Genomic DNA, 18,202 nt, shown 5'->3' with positions numbered 1-18,202 from the left:
TTATTGTCGTTTTTACTCGAAATACGACCGAAATAGGTCTTGAATAATCGCTTTTTCAAGATTTAGATAAGTTAACCATTTTAAATCTCATAGAAAACGTATCATAAAAGAAAACGTACATTAACTCCATACGTATTTGAAGCCGTATTTTCGCCGTATTTTGGTCTAAAAAAGCATTATATGAAGGAAAATATGCTTCCAGAATCTGCATAAATCATTAAGGAACAATTCTATAACGATTAAAATTCGAAAAAAGCACGTTATAAGGTTATTTTAGTTTACGTACTTGAAGGTGTATTTTCCCTTTATTTCGAGATAAAAATACATTAAATTAAAGGAAATACGCTTCCAGAAGCAGCGTAGATTAATTAGGAATAATTATATGTCAATTAAAAGCTGAAAAAAGCCTGAAATAAGGTTAAATAAAGCGAAAACACGTTAAACTTATTATTTCAATTTACTTGAAGGCGTATTTTTGCAGTATTTCTTACTAAAAAAAGCATCATATGAGGAAAAATATGCTTCTAGAATCTGCATAAATCATTAAGGAACAATTCTATAACGATTAAAATCACCATAAATCAATTTTGACAAAATTTCAGTTCGATCTCTTGAGAAATTCGTCTGCCACCTTAATTACCAAAACATTCAGAGCGGAAAGCCTTTAAAATGATTTATTTTTCAATAAAATATGGTTTTATTTGTTATAGAATTAATATTTATATGTTTATTATTTATATATAAATCCTCTAAAAATGAAAATGTACAAAGTATTATAGTTTTTGAAGCCTAGAAGACAATAGTCATTTTTTGAGAATTCCCAGCAGACGATACATAGCAGGCCGATATTTTTAAGGTAAACGAACTTAAAATAAAAATAGGACAATGAGATGAAACTTTAAAAATCTATAAAATATATAATTTTTTCATATAATTAAATAAACTTTTGTTAATTTTAGATTTAATATGGATTAGACTGATGGATTTTGGGATTAAATTATTATAAATCAAAAGCCTTTAAGTTGCGTGAATTGTTAAGTTGCTATGAGTTATATAAAATTATATTTTATAAATAGTTACAATGATTTTCGTTAATTAATATTAATAGCTAATGAGACGTAGATAATTTCATAATTCATATTTTATATTAAACAGGGAGATATTTCACAAATAATACTTTAAATCGTAGATAATATTTTATATAATTAGAAGATTCTGCCATAACTTTAAAACTCATTATTTGAAGTAAATATTTTAAACAGTGTTGTCCTGACTCATTTGCTGGCCTTCAGATATGATTTTATAAATATCTAGTGCCAGTTTATTCCCAAATTTAATAAATATTATACGTGACGAATCCAATGCTATTTTATTCCTGTTACCCATTCAATGACGTCTTGGAAATATTTTACAAAAAGACTCGAAGAAATCTCTCAAAAATATAAAGATTTTTCGGTAAAATCTGAGTTTTAAAGGTGTAATATTTATTAACACTTTATATTATGTGATCAAGTATTCATAAAATGTTTAGTTATTGAATTTTAAAATATGATTTGATGCTTTACTTTAAATTTTCTGTCAAGTTTCGAAGATTGCCCGACCGTCTATTTTACCAAACTGTAAAGGGAAAATACCTTTTAAATTTTTTTATTTTATCCAAAACTCTCAATTACTAATAGCTTTTGATGTCATTAAACATAATATTTAGATATTTTTCTTATATTTAATCCAGTTTATTGAAATTTATATTTTTATTTGTTAATTAATAATGGTTATACAATAGTTACACACAGGAAATAGCCTGAAGTTCAATAGTTGCTCTATGATGATTTTAAAATAGATTTATTTTAGAGTTTTCAGCCAAAATGAAGAATAATATTTAATACCAAAGAAAATAAGAATGATTTTTCAATACATATCTCATATTAAATTGTTAAAATTTGTCGTTATTTACGTAAAATCGAAGGTTAAATGTTTGTGTAAACGAACAAAAGTTTCAGTTAGTATTAATAAGTCGATTTTTGTTACTATAGTTACCAAAGCATTTAGAGCAGGAAGCCTTTAAAATGATTTATTTTACAATAAAAAATAGTTAGATTTGTTGAAAAATTAGCATTTTAAAGTCTTTATAATTGGAGTATCTCTTAATAATAAAAAAATAAAGTATTTTTAGATTTTAGGTCATAGGGGACAATAGTCCTTGATTGAAAATTCCCAACAGACGACGCAGAATAGACGATGCTATTTGAGGTAAACGAGCCTATAATAAAAAATACGTCAATAGGATGAAATTTTGAGGTTATATAAAATATATATTTTTCCATATAAATATAGGATCTCTGTTATATTCTAGATTTAATGGATATTAGATTGAAAGATTTAAACTTAAATTTATTATATATCAAAAGGGTTGGAGTTATGTGATTTGCAAAAGCTGCCATTAATTATTTTATACATAATTTATCAAGGATTTTTGTAAATTCCACAAATGAACTTTTGATAGCTAATGAGTCCTCATTAATTTAATATTTATATTCTATATTAAACAGAGAGATATTTCACACATAAAACTTTAAATCGTGGATAATATTTTATATAATTAGAAGACACTGCCATAACTTTAAAATCATTATTTGATGTGTATATTTTAAATGGTGTAGTGCTGACTATTTGTGGGCCTGAAAATATGATTTAGTGAATATTTAATACAAATTTATCACCAAATTGAATAAATATTCTACGTGACGAATTCAATACTATTTTATTCCTGTTTCCCATTCAATGACGTCTTGGAAATATTTTACAAAAAGACTCGAAGAAATCTCTCAAAAATATAAAGATTTTTCAGTAAAATCTCAGTTTTAAAGGTTTGATATTTATTAATACTTTATATTATTTGATCAAGTATTCACAAAATGTTTATTTGTTGAATTTTAAAACATGATTTGATGTTTAACTTTAAATTTTCTGTCAAGCTTCGAAGATTGCCTGACTGTCTATTTTACCAAACTGTAAAGGGAAAATACCTTTTAAAATTCTTGCTTTTATCCAAAATTCTCCTTTATTAATAGCTTTTGACATAAGTAAATATAATATTCACTTGTTTTAATAATTTTTAATACAATAAATAAAATATATATTTTTTATATAATAATTAGTTATAATTGTACAATAGTTACACAATGAAAATAGCCTGCAGTTTAATAGTTGCTCTATGAGAATTTTAAAATTTATTTATTTTAGAGTTTTTATTCAAAATAAAGAATATTATTTGGTGCCAAAGAAAATAAGAATGATTTTAGAATATAAATCTCACGGTAAATCTTTAAAATTCTTTGTTGTTTACGTAAAATTGAAGGTGAAATATTTACGTAACCAAAGAAAGTTGTCAGTTATTATTATTTGTTTGTTTTTATTTTATTTTTTTGTTATTTTAGTTACTTAAAGTACCAATAGGAGGCTATAGCGTCGCGGACCCCGTAAATTTCGTAATTCTGACGAACCTAAAGTTAATTACCGAGAATATTCAATCTTAAACAAATGATGAATACGTTATTTAGCACAAACATTAAATATGATAATAAATACATTCAAAATTTATATGGAAATGATTCAAATACGAGCGTAGAGGGAATTACGAGGGTTTCTTTTGGGCCCGTTGTCACTGATTCCTATTGTAAACAATGTTGTCATTTTACTTGAGTTTACCATTATAAAGTTTTCTTTGATTTGAAATTCGGATAAAAAATAATTGTTGTTTTACCGCTAAAACTAATTTTCAGATATGTTTTACATTTCGTTAATTACTTATATAGTACGATAAAAATATAGGCGTGCAAATAAACAGGTTATATATAGATATATGCAAATAAATGTGATGCAAGACGAAGGCAAATACAAGGGGAACCATTGTACTGAAGAGAAACGGAAGAAAAGGGTTTAATCTTCCGCTAAAATAAGTCTAGAATGTTTATGCTTCTTTATTTTTTTAATTTATGAAGTTTATTAGTCATTAATTGGCCATAAACTTTATAATAATTGTTGTTTGTTGTCAATATTTCAAACCCGAAAGCTTGGAGGGACGTGGTCCCGCAGCAAAATGGGTAGTAGAATTCTAACATTTTTGAGTAATTCTAGCGAGTTCGCGCACTTATACGGTTAAATACTTTTAATTTATCTATTTAATATTAATTAAATTTTTTATTTTTTGCACCAAAATAGATCGGAATATCTTAATTATTTTCGTATTTATTTATCTTCTCTACCTTTGTATACGAGAACTAGCGAGCGGTACGATAACATAGGGGGGCCAATCTTTCTAAAGTTTGGATGATTGTAGCGTATTCGCTCGCTCGTACGGTTAAACAAATTTAAGCATTGTAATTAATATTAATCACTCGTTATAAATATTATAATTTATCAAGTCTTAGTGCCTTAATTATCTTTTGATTTCCCTTTATTATTTTATCTACTTTCAAAAAGTGCTTTCCCCCGCGCTTCTCCCGTTGCCTAGCAACCATCATCCCCCACGTGAAGGCAGCCGTTGTTTTGAACTTGTGTGACCGAGTGAACAACCAATTTTGACTACTATTTGCCGTTATTCCGCTCTCAATATACTCTACATCGATAACCACGTATGTATAAACATGGCGGGATTAAATAAACACGATGAAAGTAAGATAAAAGTTACGTGTTTAAGTGATATGAGCAACAAAACCGCCGATTTCGAAGAGACGAGACGAAGCCATGGCGGCTCTACCCTTCCCATATTTACGCCTAAAATTGTCGTGAAGTGAAATTTGAAGCGAATGAAGGGTATAATTTGAATATAATTACACCGGCATGAACCAGTGACGCTAATGATTACGGCAGGTATGTAATTAACGGCCTGGTGGCATTTTAGTGTTAATCATATGTTTTGGGCTTCCAGGTTAAGGATAATGGCCGATGTCAACATGGCGTATTTAAGCGTAAAATAGACTTTAATTATAGGTTTGAGTGACTCAAGGGTATATTTAGGACTGAATTACGCCACTGTCGTGCTTAAATCGTATTAAAATAGTAGTTATGTTACTATAAAGTTAATTATCCTAATGGTATTTTAGTAGGAGTTAATCATATTAGGGTTTTGGGTTCACGGTTAAGGACAAATAGCGTATTTAATCATGACCTTAAAGCACAAATATATTCGTGATTCTTTAATTATATTTATATACTCAATCTGCCCTAAAATTATCCATAGAAATACCATAATTTGATTCCAGGTGATGAGTATAATAATAATTAATATTAACCTAAGCTAACCTGGCCTGGTGGGCGTCGCCCCCCGTGAACCCCCCAAAGTAACACTATTAAACGTCGGTGTTTGTGTTATTTAAAAGCTAAAAGTTAATTGTCAGTATTTAAATCTAAAAGGGCATGGGTATCCTAATTTGCTTGGCATAGGTACCCTAAGGTATAACCCTAGGTCTGTGGCCCAGGTCGATGTTTATACAGACAAGTTATTTTAGGATGGCCTGAATTGTACATTAGGCAAGGAGGGGTATTGTGGGTACAGCCTTACCCTGAATGATAACCTTGAACCCATCCTAGGCGTCATAGGCTATAGCTTATGGCAGAAATGTCTTTCCCCATTTCAGGTTATTGAAGTCTGGACCCTTGGAATGGCTTCAAGTCACAATAATTGGGTATTTTATTGTCTTGTTTATGAATTTGGTCAGAATTTTCAGTAGACAAGTAGAGAATACTCATAACTTAGGAAGAAGTAAGCAAGGTTGAGGGAAAGTCAACACCGCAGTGTTTTTAATGGGGTAATAAGTAGTCTAGACCCTGTGAATGGTTCAAAATATGAAAATTCTGGTGAACAAAAATGCTTTTAAATTTTCATTTGCATCCACTGTCAACTTACACCAAAAAATAATGTTATTTATCCCATGAGTGCATGCATTCCAAAATCAGGTTTTGGATTTTGCAACAAATTTTGGGCAGGACTGAAGACTACTGCTGTGGCCTGGTTCCGCCAGTCGGCGACCGTAATATTTACTGCCATTTTCTCATGTCTGTTTATGTTTATGCCATTTATTTGTTTTTATGATATTTACAGTCTTTTGTTTATGTTTTACGTTCATCCCCAAGGGGCTGGTACTAAACACGGTGCCAATTTTGCGCTTAAACTGATAGTTACTGAACCAGAGGGGCGCGGTAGTTGTCTGCAGTTTTACCAGATTTTTTAGAATAATACCGGCTGTGAGGTTATGCTACAAACTCATGTTGAAAGCGACTGCCAGGTTATAAATGAAGCACAAAATCCCAAGGGATGTTTAGCATGTGTGTGTATGTATACAAACCACATAGCAGGCTGACAGGAGCAATGTAGTAGTGGGAAAAACTATTTATGTGGTCATATCAGTGGTGTGATAGTGGAACTATATTTTTAGTATTCAGCAAAGAAAAAGGCTATGAATTAAATTATTTATTTTTTAAAACTTAAACAGTACTGGTATATACTCTTTGTATTCTTTATCCGAGTGTCAGTGGTTTTATAAATGTTTTCAACAATGATGTATGTAGTTGAGTAACATTTAATCAAAGAAACTGTATTGTTTAAAATTGTTTTGATCTTATTTAAGTTTCAACAACTTTCTTGGGTAATATGATATCTGTTATATCTTGTGTAACAGGTTAGGTAAGGGTGCACCAACACTGCAGTAAAATATGTCATAAAATGCATGTCAGAAACTTATTTCATACAATGTTATATTGCTATATTTAGTTTCCTGATGCTGGGTAGAGAGCAGATTTGTTAAATATTTATGATAGGCTTTGCACTGTGATTGGCGTGGTCTTTGTTATCAGATTCTTTGCTGGAGGTTAGGCTCCCAGCTTCATTGCAAGGTAATTAATTTAAAAGTAGGTTTTGAGTTAATACGAGCACAATCGGGACATCTTGCCTGTCTAGGCAAATGCAAAGATTGTAATGATTATGCCTCATCAGATGTTAGAATGAGATAGGAGTTTAAAGTCAGTCCTAACCCTCGTGAAAATGATCTGATAAGACGTGGTCAGAAAATTGAATTTATTTCCACTATGGAACGATTGTGATTGATAGCATTATCAGTAATTTGCCATTTGGAAAATTATTTGAATGTTTTTGAAGTCTTGTAAGGAGTTAGCATCAAATTCTAATTTTCCCCTGTGTTGCAGGCCAGTGAATCCCATCATCCATGCCTTGTAGTCACACTATCCATCACGATCCCGTTCAGTTCAAGCCCAACCTCCCAGTAGTCATGGCGCCTCGCAGATTCAGCTGCTAAGGAACTTGCATCAATAGCACTTCTTTTAGATGGAGAGAGTGAGTTGAAGCCCAAAGAGAAGCAATTATGGGTACATAAAGCATTGAGGAAAAGATAAGAAGGTGAATACTGGACTCTTTACGAGGGGCTGGAAGACGATGAAGTTTCTAGGAAGCTATTCCACCGAAAGGAAAACTAGCTGTATGCTTAAGGTGAGTATCAAACTACAGTATTATTACAATTGTTTTTTATTTTGTGTGGTAGGCTAGCACAGAACATGTTCTAATGGGTGTGTATAATTTCCTTTTCGTGTCCTTTACATGTTCTGGAACTGGTTGTCCATGTTTTCTCCTTGGTGGTGTGAATAGGATGATGGTAAAGAATATGGTGAATCAACTGTGTTAATGTTTTGAACTGTAGGTGGAATTTGCTCTAAAATTTGTTTCATCTTATACTCTGATACAAGTGAAAAAATTTGGTTTTGATAATATTTTAATGATAGGGGAAGATTTCTTTACTGTAGCAGCCACAGTATTAAAGAACAAATCAGTGAGATCAGTAGAACTTTTCTTGTCATTATCTACTAAATATTTCATTAGCTCAGCAGAAGCTGTGTGAGGTGGCAGCATGGATTTTCGCGATGAAGTATACACTGTTGTCTTGATTGCACATTTGCCTACTTGTCCTGAACACATCTCAATCCAACAGTTTGCTCCATCAGTTGTCTAGATTATTTTGTCCTCTTCCATATCTTCTCTCCACTCACAAAAAGGTCTCTCTCTTCCACAAAGGACATTTCATCAGCATATCTGCATTTTGTTTTACTAGCTGCTTCTTGACCATTTTTTGGTAGCGATCTTCCTAAAGTATCTTCGATACTGGTCACGTAAGGAAACCCTTCGCAGCTTGTGCTCGCTCCTGAGAGGAAGACAACACATCATCGGGCTATTTATTAGGCTGTTGTTAAGCTATCATTAGGTATTATTTCACTGAAAATATCTTACATAGAGAATTGCTAATTCAGGTTTTGTTGGGGTTTTTATACAGTTTTCTCCTGTCCTCTGTTTTTGTTTAGTTATGACTATTTAAGGTGCACTAATTGCCCCAACATATGTGAGGACTGGTGTGGTGTCCGGTCTTTTTGTGCCTGCTCCACCTATTTCAGGAACATGGCCAGGCATATACCCTGACTAGAGACTAGTCTTGAGTTCCCCTTCTGGTGCCAGGCAGTTGATCTTGGACTCCTGGTTTATCAAAAACTTATCTTAAAGTCTCTTGGTTTTCAAGGATTCTTGACACATTTGTGTGACAGCATCAGCAAAGCCACTTGCATTTGTTGGTCATTCAAATGTGAAGTTATTAGCTGCCCATATATTGCAGATGTCAGACTTACAGTCACATGAGCACTTTAAAAAAGTATTTTTATTTGTTAAATGCATCAGTTGTAAAGGAAACATAGGAAGGCTTTCTATGAGGTTGATGTAAAATCCAGTTGTATGTTCTTCAAGAGGATTTAATTTTACTCTCACACGTCAGTGAATTAATGTTATCTCCCAGCCTCAGGATGCTACATTTCTCAGCCACTTTTCTTGTTTACAATATGATCTTTGGAGTACACTGCTGTCTAGAATCTGGACAGTTTTCAGTCCTACCTGCACAAATATAGTCTTTGTAGTACATTGCTATCTAGAATCGAGTCAGTGTGTGATCTTTCCTGCATAAATATGGTCTTTGCAGTACATTGCAATCCTACCTGCTGAAATTTAATTAATGCACTTTTACCAAAAAAAAGAGCACAAACATTAAATGAGCCTAAACAAATCTTCAACTTCATAAATGTTGTAGTCCAAATAAGGTCATTGGGACCTACAGTAATATTTAGAGATACGTAAAATATTATAAGGGAGGTAATCAGTTTTATAAGACCTACAGTTGTCATTGCAAGTGGTGTATTGAGTGTTGTAATGGTTAATCTTTCAGTTTTAAGTCCACGCTTTGTATAGTTGTAAAAGATTGAATCATATGTTCAAGAAATGTCTTTCACTTAAGGTTTTGTAGTTTCCTGAAGATCCATAGTGTGTATTTTACCCTTAAAAGTTAAGATGTGTAATGGCTATAATAAACATCAGCTGGATAGCATCAGTAAGATTATGAAAACTGCTCATAGCATTTGTGAAAAAAAAATGATTTGAGTGACCTTGATTATGAAAACTGCTCATAGCATTTGTGAAAAAAAAAATGATTTGAGTGACCTTAGTTTTTCCTTTTTTTCAGCAGATGTTTGAGCAGGCCAAGAAGAGCAGTTAATATACCGTATATGCCGGCGTATTAGTCGACTCTGCATATAAGATGACCCCCCCATTTTTCATGTAAAAAGGTAGGTTTAGTGGTATGTTTGCTCTATAAGATGACACCCAGTTTATTAAATTAAATAACTGTCAGCTGATGTAAGCATAAGCAATGGGGAGGTTATTTGAAAAAAATAATGGTACAATATACAGTATAAAGGATAATATTTGCAATGATTAAAACATTTTAAAAACATTTTTAAACAGTTAAAATCCGATATCATAAGTTCGTTGATGACGTCTTGTGATATATTTGTAAGGAAATCATCATATGGATCAAATTCCAAATCTGATGGCGTATCAATATCTGCTGCTGCTTCTTCCTTTGCAAAGTTTACTGCTTTTAACTTGAACGAAGCTTCATACTTCCTCCTTTTATTTTTCCGATGGTTGGTGTGGCCCATGATGGGTCTTGTGATAACTATTTGAATAATGGTACTCTGGATAAATCTAGTAACAAAATGAGAGCTTGCTCATCCTAACGTCTGATTATGATAATTACTTACGGTAATTGCTGTAATTGCCTATGATAATTACTGTAATTACAGTTGTTTTGTTTACAATATCAATAGGTGTGTCACCAGTGATTCACTTGAATTACCTATGGTTTTTACAGTGCCTTTATTACAGGAGGTTTGTTTACAGTATTCATTGTTATGACAGTATTTAACTATTGACACAACACTTCAGGGTTAGCCTATCATTAAAAATTTTTGCAGGATTTAAGGTTTGCTTTTCATACTTGGTATATAAGACGAACCCCCATTTGGGGGAGATTTTTTAAGGTTAAAACGTTGCCTTATACACCAGCATATGTGGTAGTCCTCACGTCATCCACACGGTGATTAACAGGGAGCTTCCAAACTATGCTGTTAGATATTTGGTAAGTCTGATTTGTAATTAGGAATGAAGAGATCCTGAACTAACAGAGTGGAAAAGTTTTGGTGTTGTGTAAGTGGTAATCCACAAGGGGTTAGGCATGGACGGTTATGTAGGTTATAACTTTTCCCTTGAGAATTTTATGCTGCAGTAATCACCCCTTATTTAAACACAAATCCTTGAAGGCAGCCTTCCACAAGATGTTACTTAATAGTCAGGCGGAACTACTTAAGGATTATCATCATTCATTCTGGTCACTGTTTTACTTCCAAGATGTCATATTGTGAAGCTCAGTTACTTTGTTTTGAGAAATACACTTCATCATTAAAAATTTTGCATTTAAGGTTTGCTTTTCATACTTGGTTGCAAACAACATTTGCTCAGATTTTTAAGGTTAGGTGGTACCAGAGATGTCTTGATGTCTTTTAGTATGGCATCGCTGCTGTCCCTGTTACCTGTCTTAACTACTTCAGCTGATTATCATCAGCATTCTGTCACTTTTACTTCCAAGATTCCCTCCTTTATTAACGTTAGGTTATCCATTTTTGTCTTTTGTCTTAGCTGCTGTCCCTGTTATTCCACAGCTTTTTCCTCCTTATTAATGTTTATCCATTTTTGTTGTCTTCGTTATTCCACATTTTTATGTCAGCTTTTTGCGTACCTTCTTAAATGACTTGTACTTTCTGGTGATTTCTGATCAGTTTAGATTTTTCATATGTTTTTTTCCACATACCAGAAGAGTCATGGTCATTGTATATCATACCTTTCCATGTCCTGCAGTATGGGTAATAGCTGCCCAGACATGCGTAACTGATTAAGAGGGCTATTATTGTGTATCACAGCTCTTTTCCCATCATTCATTTTCCATCTGTTCTCCTCCTCTCTTCTGAGATGGTCCCTGTAATGGGGTATGCTGCCAATGAACTTTATATGGTGCACAGTAGGCATTACTTATGGTTCTCTGCAGCCTCCCTTCAGCCCCTAGCTGCAACCCCTTTCATTCTTTTTACTGTACCTCTGTCTTATTATCTTTCTTCCATCTGACTTTACACCCTCTCTCAACAATTGATTCATAGTGCACAACTGTGAGGTATTCTTCCTGTTACATCTTTTTACTCTCAGTTTCTGTTTCAGAGCTGAAAGACCACATAGGTCCCAGCGCTTGGCCTTTGGCCTAAATTCTGCATTTTATTATATTCTATTCTATTCTTCCAACATGGCTGCAAGCCATATGAACCTTTTACCTGTTTCAGTTCTTGATTCATTCAAGGAAGAATTCTTCTGGCCAGTCCCATAAGAAGGGAGGAATTTGACTGGTTGATGGTCAGTGTATTATGAAACTGTATCATTTGTGAGGACTCGAATATAAAGATCAAGTGCTGAGATGCTAGTGATACAGCATCATAGATTGTGATACAGCATCACTTCCTCCCTGAATTCCTGTCTGGTCTAGGAGTTTATCTGTGTTCTTTCTTCAAGATATCCTTGGCATTTCCACAGGACACCCGGTCCTTCTCAAGATCCCAAACACATGGTGTTGTAATTTCTTATTGTAGGTAGAACTCTCCTGTATTTACCTGCATTCACCTCTGTTGTTGATTTCTCTGGCACAAAACTAGACTCGGTTGTTGATTTCAATCTTTCTTAAGCTGCCTCAGAATCTTTTCCAGTGCTTTCATACCATGCTCTTGCAATGTTCCACATCTATATTATAGTGTCTTTCTCCCCTCAGCATACTGAATGCAATGTCAACATGAAAACCTTGAAACATTGTTCTTGTAGGTTTATATCTGTTGATATCTTTGTTGGAAGAAGTTATACAGTACTTTGAAGTGAATTTATTTTCTTAATTAATCTTGAAAAAGATATTTCAGAGTTGAGGCGACAGATATGCACTGTATACTGAAGTGTGTTCTTTGCTTTCCAGAAAGTTTTGAGAAATGGAACTGTCAGCATTAACAGAAAGCAGATTCCTTTTGAAAATTATTTGAAGTTTTGAGAACATGGACCCATCAGCACTTACAGAAAGCAACTGCTCATTGGAACTCGACTGAAAATCAGAAGAATATAAGCAGTTTTCTTTATTTTCTCAAGAGGAGGCCAATTTGACCAGGAGGGGTGTTAATTAGATGGTGTATATGGTTTTGGTATAATTCCATTTGATGGATAAATAATAATAATTATCTGTGTTCTGCAGTATTGCCATGTCTTGCATATTACTTGAAGTAAGCTGATGCTGTGTAATTAAATGCTTTGTGCAACACTGACAGCTTGGGGTCGCATTTAAAGCTTCACAGAATCTGAATAATGTTTTGTTAACTTGATTCTTTGATCTGGAGGACCGGTAGCAATATTGGTAAGAAGTCCTGATTTGCTGGGTGGAGTAGCAAACTTAAAAATAAGGAATGTAAATTCTGTATGTAAGGCTGATAAGTCTATAGCTAGGCAAAATATGGAGAACTCTATTTCTCACAGTTATGGCTTGGAGAGGTCTTGTTTCTCATAGTAATGGTTTGGTTTACTGTATGAAAAAATTGTTTTTTTAAAATGAACCCTACATCTCCATTATATAGCTTTTGCTTCTGCACCAGCGGTAGTTCGACAGATTGAAATAAAAAATGAGAACACTTGGTTTTCTATGAATATCTTTCTGTCCATCTACGTCCTTCACCCCCCACCAGGATGAACGATAGGTACAAACACCTGTAGCTAGTCAGTCTACTGTTACCGGCTTCGGTAGAAGATTGTTAGAGATTTATCTGTGCTCGGTTTTTCTGTTGACGACTTTGGTTTGTAAATTTACTTGAATTTTCTCTAGAATATGGATGGTAATGATAGATTAAGGACCTGTAAAGCAAGAGGTTGCTGTATCAGGCTTCATTCTAGTTCCACTGATCCTCATGACATGTGAAATGTCGAGGAAAAAGAGTGTAATGTGAATGACCGTTGTCAAGTGTGTGAATGTTGGTCATTCATTTATGGTAAAATTGGTGAAACACCGTAAACGAAAAAAGGCTGATCATTTGAAAAGGCAGCAAAAGAAGCAAGACGTTAAGTCTGATGAGGCTAGTACTAAGGGAATTAATGATTTGTCTCCTTCTCCTTGTAGTAACTCTGTTAGGACCTCCTCTTCTCCTCGTTCTATTACTCCTACTAGTTTCCCATTCGATTCAGGGCGTAAGGTTGATAGAATTGAGTCAGATATTAAGGGTTTAAAGGGCTTGATAAATCAGTTAGCTGAGGTCTTGCGTAATATTTTAGCGGTGTTGCCCTCACTGTGGTCTTGGTCAGTTTTAGGTAATTCCCCCCATTAGAAGAAGGGTCATTGCCCACGCTCATGAATAGTCATGTCCTTGGGACGTCCGCTCTTGTGTTGTTTTCAGAGTTGTACATTGTTATATTGGTTGTACATTGTTTCATCTTGTGTCATTTTCAAAGACTGGTTGTACATTGCTCCATCTTGTGTCAGTTTTCAAAGACTGGTTTTACATTGCTCCATCTTGTGTCGTTTTCAAAGACTGGTTTTACATTGTTCCACCTTGTGTGTTTTCAAATACTGGTTGTACATTGTTCCATCTTGTGTCATTTTCAAAGACTGGTTGTACATTGTTCCATCTTGTGTCATTTTCAAAGGCTCGTGCATTGTCCCATCTTGTGTCATCTTGTGTCAGTGTTTTCATTTTCAAAGACTGGTTCATTGTTCAGTCTTGCATTGTTTTCCAAGACTGGTTGTACGTAGTTCCACTGTGTGCCATTTTCAAAGACTGGTTGTACATTGTTCCATATTGTGTCGTTTTCAGACTGGTTGTACAGTGTTCAATCTTGTGTCGTTTTTAAAGTATGGTTGTTCAGTGTTCAGTCTTGTGTCGTTTTCATTGTTCAATCTTATGTCATTTGTTATTTGTTCAGTTTTGTGTAATTTTTAAAGTTTGGGTGTTCATTGTTCAGTCTTGTTTAATTTTTAATCTTGTGTCATTTTCAAAGACTGGTAAGCCTTACTATATCATAGAACCTGATGCCAATTATATTTTATAAGAATGTTAAACTGATGCATAATTATAATGCAGAGTAGCAAATGTAAGAGACATTCCCATGTGTTCAGATATTATCAGAATCTTCAGCATCTTTTAAAGCACTTTAATTTATTAAATAAGTTTTATAGTTTTCTGTCAGTTTATTAAATAAGATTTACAGTTTTTTATTAGTTTGTTAAATAAGATTTGCAGTTTTCTATCAATTTATTGAATATGATTTACAGTTTTCTGTCAATTATTAAATAAGATTTGCATTTTTCTGTCAATTTATTAAAGATTTACAGTTTTCTATCAGTATTTTGAATAAGATCTAGAGTTTTCTATGAATTTTTTAGATAAGATTTACAGTATTCTATCAATTTATTGAATAAGATTTACAGTTCTCCATCAATTTATTAAATAAGATTTACAGTTTTATATCAATTTATTAAATAAGATTTATGGTTTTCTGTCAAATTAGTAAATAGAATTTATAATTTTCTTTGAGCCAGTTGTTGTTTGGTTAATGTATGTCACAATAACACAGGTTTTAATCCATTTAAGAACTTGTCCTAGTAATACCTTGTGGCCTTGTTTGAACTATACATCGTAATTGTAAAGGTACAGTATCTTATGTTTTTGTGTTGGGATACTTGATTTTGTCAATTTTTTTATAGGAAGTGTAATTCTGCCTTTGTATTTTTTTTCATTTTAATGTTCTTTTATAACATTGTTGATTTTTTCGGCCCTTTTGTGTTACCTTCTCTTATTCAGTTAAAAGAGAAATTTATGACAATGGTATAGTTTATTAATTTTTTTATTACATCACTGCATTTAACAACAGCATCCTTATCTAGTGATTAAAGTGAGAAGGAGAAAAAGTAGTACAGTATAGTTAATTTTTTACTCTCATAGAATCATAAGTAAATTGTAGAAACTGTCAGTAAACATATTGGTGATAATTTCCTCAGCTATGACAAAGTCTAATTTTGTGTTTTTTTTTTTTTTATAAAATGTACTGTACATTTTGAGCTTTGATGTGTCATGCACATGACAATCTTGAGTGTTAATTTGTTCATGAATATTGTTTTTAGAAAACTTTTATTAACTGTCAAAAATTGATGAAGGTATATGCAAGTATTTAGTGTGAGATTTTAACATTATTTCTTTGAGTAGCATCAAATTTCTTGAACTTCTTTCTTCTAAAATGTTTTCCTTATTTAGAATTTGCTTTTATTAACAAGCCCAATATGTTAACTTGATTTTATTTATGTGCTGTGTGACATTTTAGATCTATAATCCACTGTGGAAGGAACAGGGTAAACACCAGGCCCAGTAGGTGTCTTTTGTGAGCAAGATAAATATTTTTGTCAGTGTTGCCTTGTCTCATTGATATTCGCTTGCTCTGCATTTTCGACTAGAGCACAATAAGTTGGTGGTAGGCTTCTTGACTCAGGAACCTGCAGTTACCAGGTTGCCATATGTCTAACCTTTGATTTCACCCTCTTTGTGGGCTCATTTCGAGCTTATATATGGCTTTTCAGTTCAGTCACTTAGAGTAGATTAGTTGCTCACAGAAGCTTTTGTGACTAGGCTCTGGAATTGGGGGGTGAAGATACCTCCTGCTCCTCCCCCATTGTGATTCTTCTGTTTTTGGAATCCAAAATTATAGGGGTAAAAATGTTTGGTCTTCACTTTGTCAGGACAGGACAGGACAGGTAATACTATTACTGGATGAATCCAGCTTTTGGTTAGTGGATTACCAATGACAGAACCTGTGTTTGCCAGGCACTGTTCTGTAGAATGAACGATGCTTAACGCATTCCATTTCTTTCAGCTAGTTACCATTTTTACCCTTCAATTGCTTGTTCATCAACAGGTTCCTTTTTCTAACCAGTGGGATGGAACTTGCTTGGTCATTTTCCTTGGAAGTAGTCCAGCCTTTGGGAGGGTTTTAGTTTCTTGTCATTTCAGAGCCTGGAATAAGCACCATTCTTTTTCCAGTTCATCTGGTGTTTACTCTTTGAAGTAGAGTAGGATTCTCAGACAACCTGGATCTTCTCTGGGCTTGGTGATGTACCATTTACATTTCCTTGGCAGAGAACTTGACTCAAGCAATGCCTAATCCTTTTGTCAGGTCTTTGTACCAGAGGGTCTGTCTGTCTCTACTGCAGAATCCAGGTTGGCGCTACTTGAATTCATCATCAGTTCAGTACCTCTGTTAGTGAGTTAGTTACCTATGAGATATTTTGAACGGCAGTTTCTTGCTTTTGCCAACTTCTGTGGTGCAGTTTTGGGACCCTGTATGATTTGAATTAGAGGATGATTGATTTAGAGCAAATTAAATCAGCCGATAGTTTGTGGTGTTTATTTCTGAACACCACATTGAATTATTATATACGTTCCTGTCTTACAACTGGTCACACTTACAAGACCTAATCTGTGAATGCAGAACAACAGCTCCAATCAGACATTTGAAACGTATGTCAGATATAGGAAACAAATCATTAAAAGAAAGTTTCCATTTATCCCGTCATGAAATTTTATCATAAAAATTTTATTTGGTTTTGCCTGCAGTGGTTTATGGTGTCTGGGACTATGCACTGCACATGAATTAGACCAAGTTAAGGTATTGGGTTAGTATAGGAAAGGTAAAGTTCTTTTCAATAAGAATGATATTTGTACAATTGTTTGGGCCTTATTACTACCCTAATACAATTCTCCTTGCATTTTAATAACTTACATTTTTATCTATTCATATTTTAATTTTTAATGAGCAACCTCTTCTTTTTGTATTTCCCTGTACCTCCTGTAACTTCTTTTTAATGAACACCAATAATATTCTTTGGAAGCGTGAATTTCAAGTCAGTGGCCTTTGTGGGCTTGTTCCATATGGATAGGGTTCATCTTCTGAATAATATGAATAACAATAATGGTAAAATTTGACCTCTTCTTGTTCAGAGTTATTTGTGCTTCTCTTGCTGTTTTTTCTCTTTTGGTGGTTCCATCATTCTGTTTGCTACAATTTTCAAATGTCACTTGAAAACGGATCCTTTAGGTGGGTCATGGAAATATCACTTAGTAATCCCTTTAAACCACATGATAATAGTAACAGTAACAATAAATAATTTCCCACCCTCCCTTTCTCTGTTGCAACTCAAAGAAATGGTGTTAAAAGTAACACTCAAATGATGTCTTTGATAATATTTTCTTACTATGATGCTGTCTCCGGATAAGATATGAGTATAATATCAAGAGAATGTGTAAGTGATTCAGACTCCATGATATTTGAATACGCTTAAGGCGTGACTAAAAATTGTGCTCTTGGGTTTATAAAAACTGTGAAAGTGTTGTCACTTTGATACTTTTTTTTTAAATAAAATGTTTTGTGTTTTATTTATTGGTAACAGATATTTCATGTGCTTTCTCTCTCTCAGAACAACCTGTTATTTTACAAAAAGCCTTTATTGTTATTTCCAAGCAGAGGGACTAAGTGTGTTTTTCATTTTGTCCATCATCAGAATTTTGGAGGTGTTTATATTTTACATAAATAGTACACGCATTGCTGAGGAAATTTTTTGTGTACAGAAACCACCCTACTTACAAACGAGTTTACTGTATGTTGAGTTGTTTGTAAGATGTTACTGTACTCTTCATACCTATTCAAGTA

The 18,202-nt window shown here is 33.4% G+C and overlaps 1 long non-coding RNA gene across 3 annotated transcripts; it reads left to right on the top strand.

Moving 5' to 3' along the window:
- Nucleotides 1-4,231: 4,231 nt before the first annotated feature.
- On the top strand, nucleotides 4,232-17,438 carry LOC136828164 (uncharacterized). Of its 3 annotated transcripts, none has more exons than XR_010849947.1 (4): nucleotides 4,232-4,872; nucleotides 7,204-7,504; nucleotides 9,567-9,669; nucleotides 12,447-17,438. It is a non-coding gene; the product is annotated as an uncharacterized lncRNA (long non-coding RNA). The 3 variants fall into 3 exon arrangements; XR_010849948.1 differs by having other exon boundaries at nucleotides 4,267-4,872; nucleotides 9,570-9,673; nucleotides 12,451-17,438; XR_010849946.1 differs by having other exon boundaries at nucleotides 4,268-4,872; nucleotides 9,570-9,669.
- Nucleotides 17,439-18,202: the final 764 nt, after the last annotated feature.

Source organism: Macrobrachium rosenbergii, chromosome 42, assembly GCF_040412425.1.
Source record: "Macrobrachium rosenbergii isolate ZJJX-2024 chromosome 42, ASM4041242v1, whole genome shotgun sequence".
In the NCBI taxonomy this organism is placed as follows: domain Eukaryota; kingdom Metazoa; phylum Arthropoda; class Malacostraca; order Decapoda; family Palaemonidae; genus Macrobrachium; species Macrobrachium rosenbergii.
Note: the sequence above shows the minus strand (reverse complement) of the source record. Positions and strands in the feature narration are given on the sequence as shown.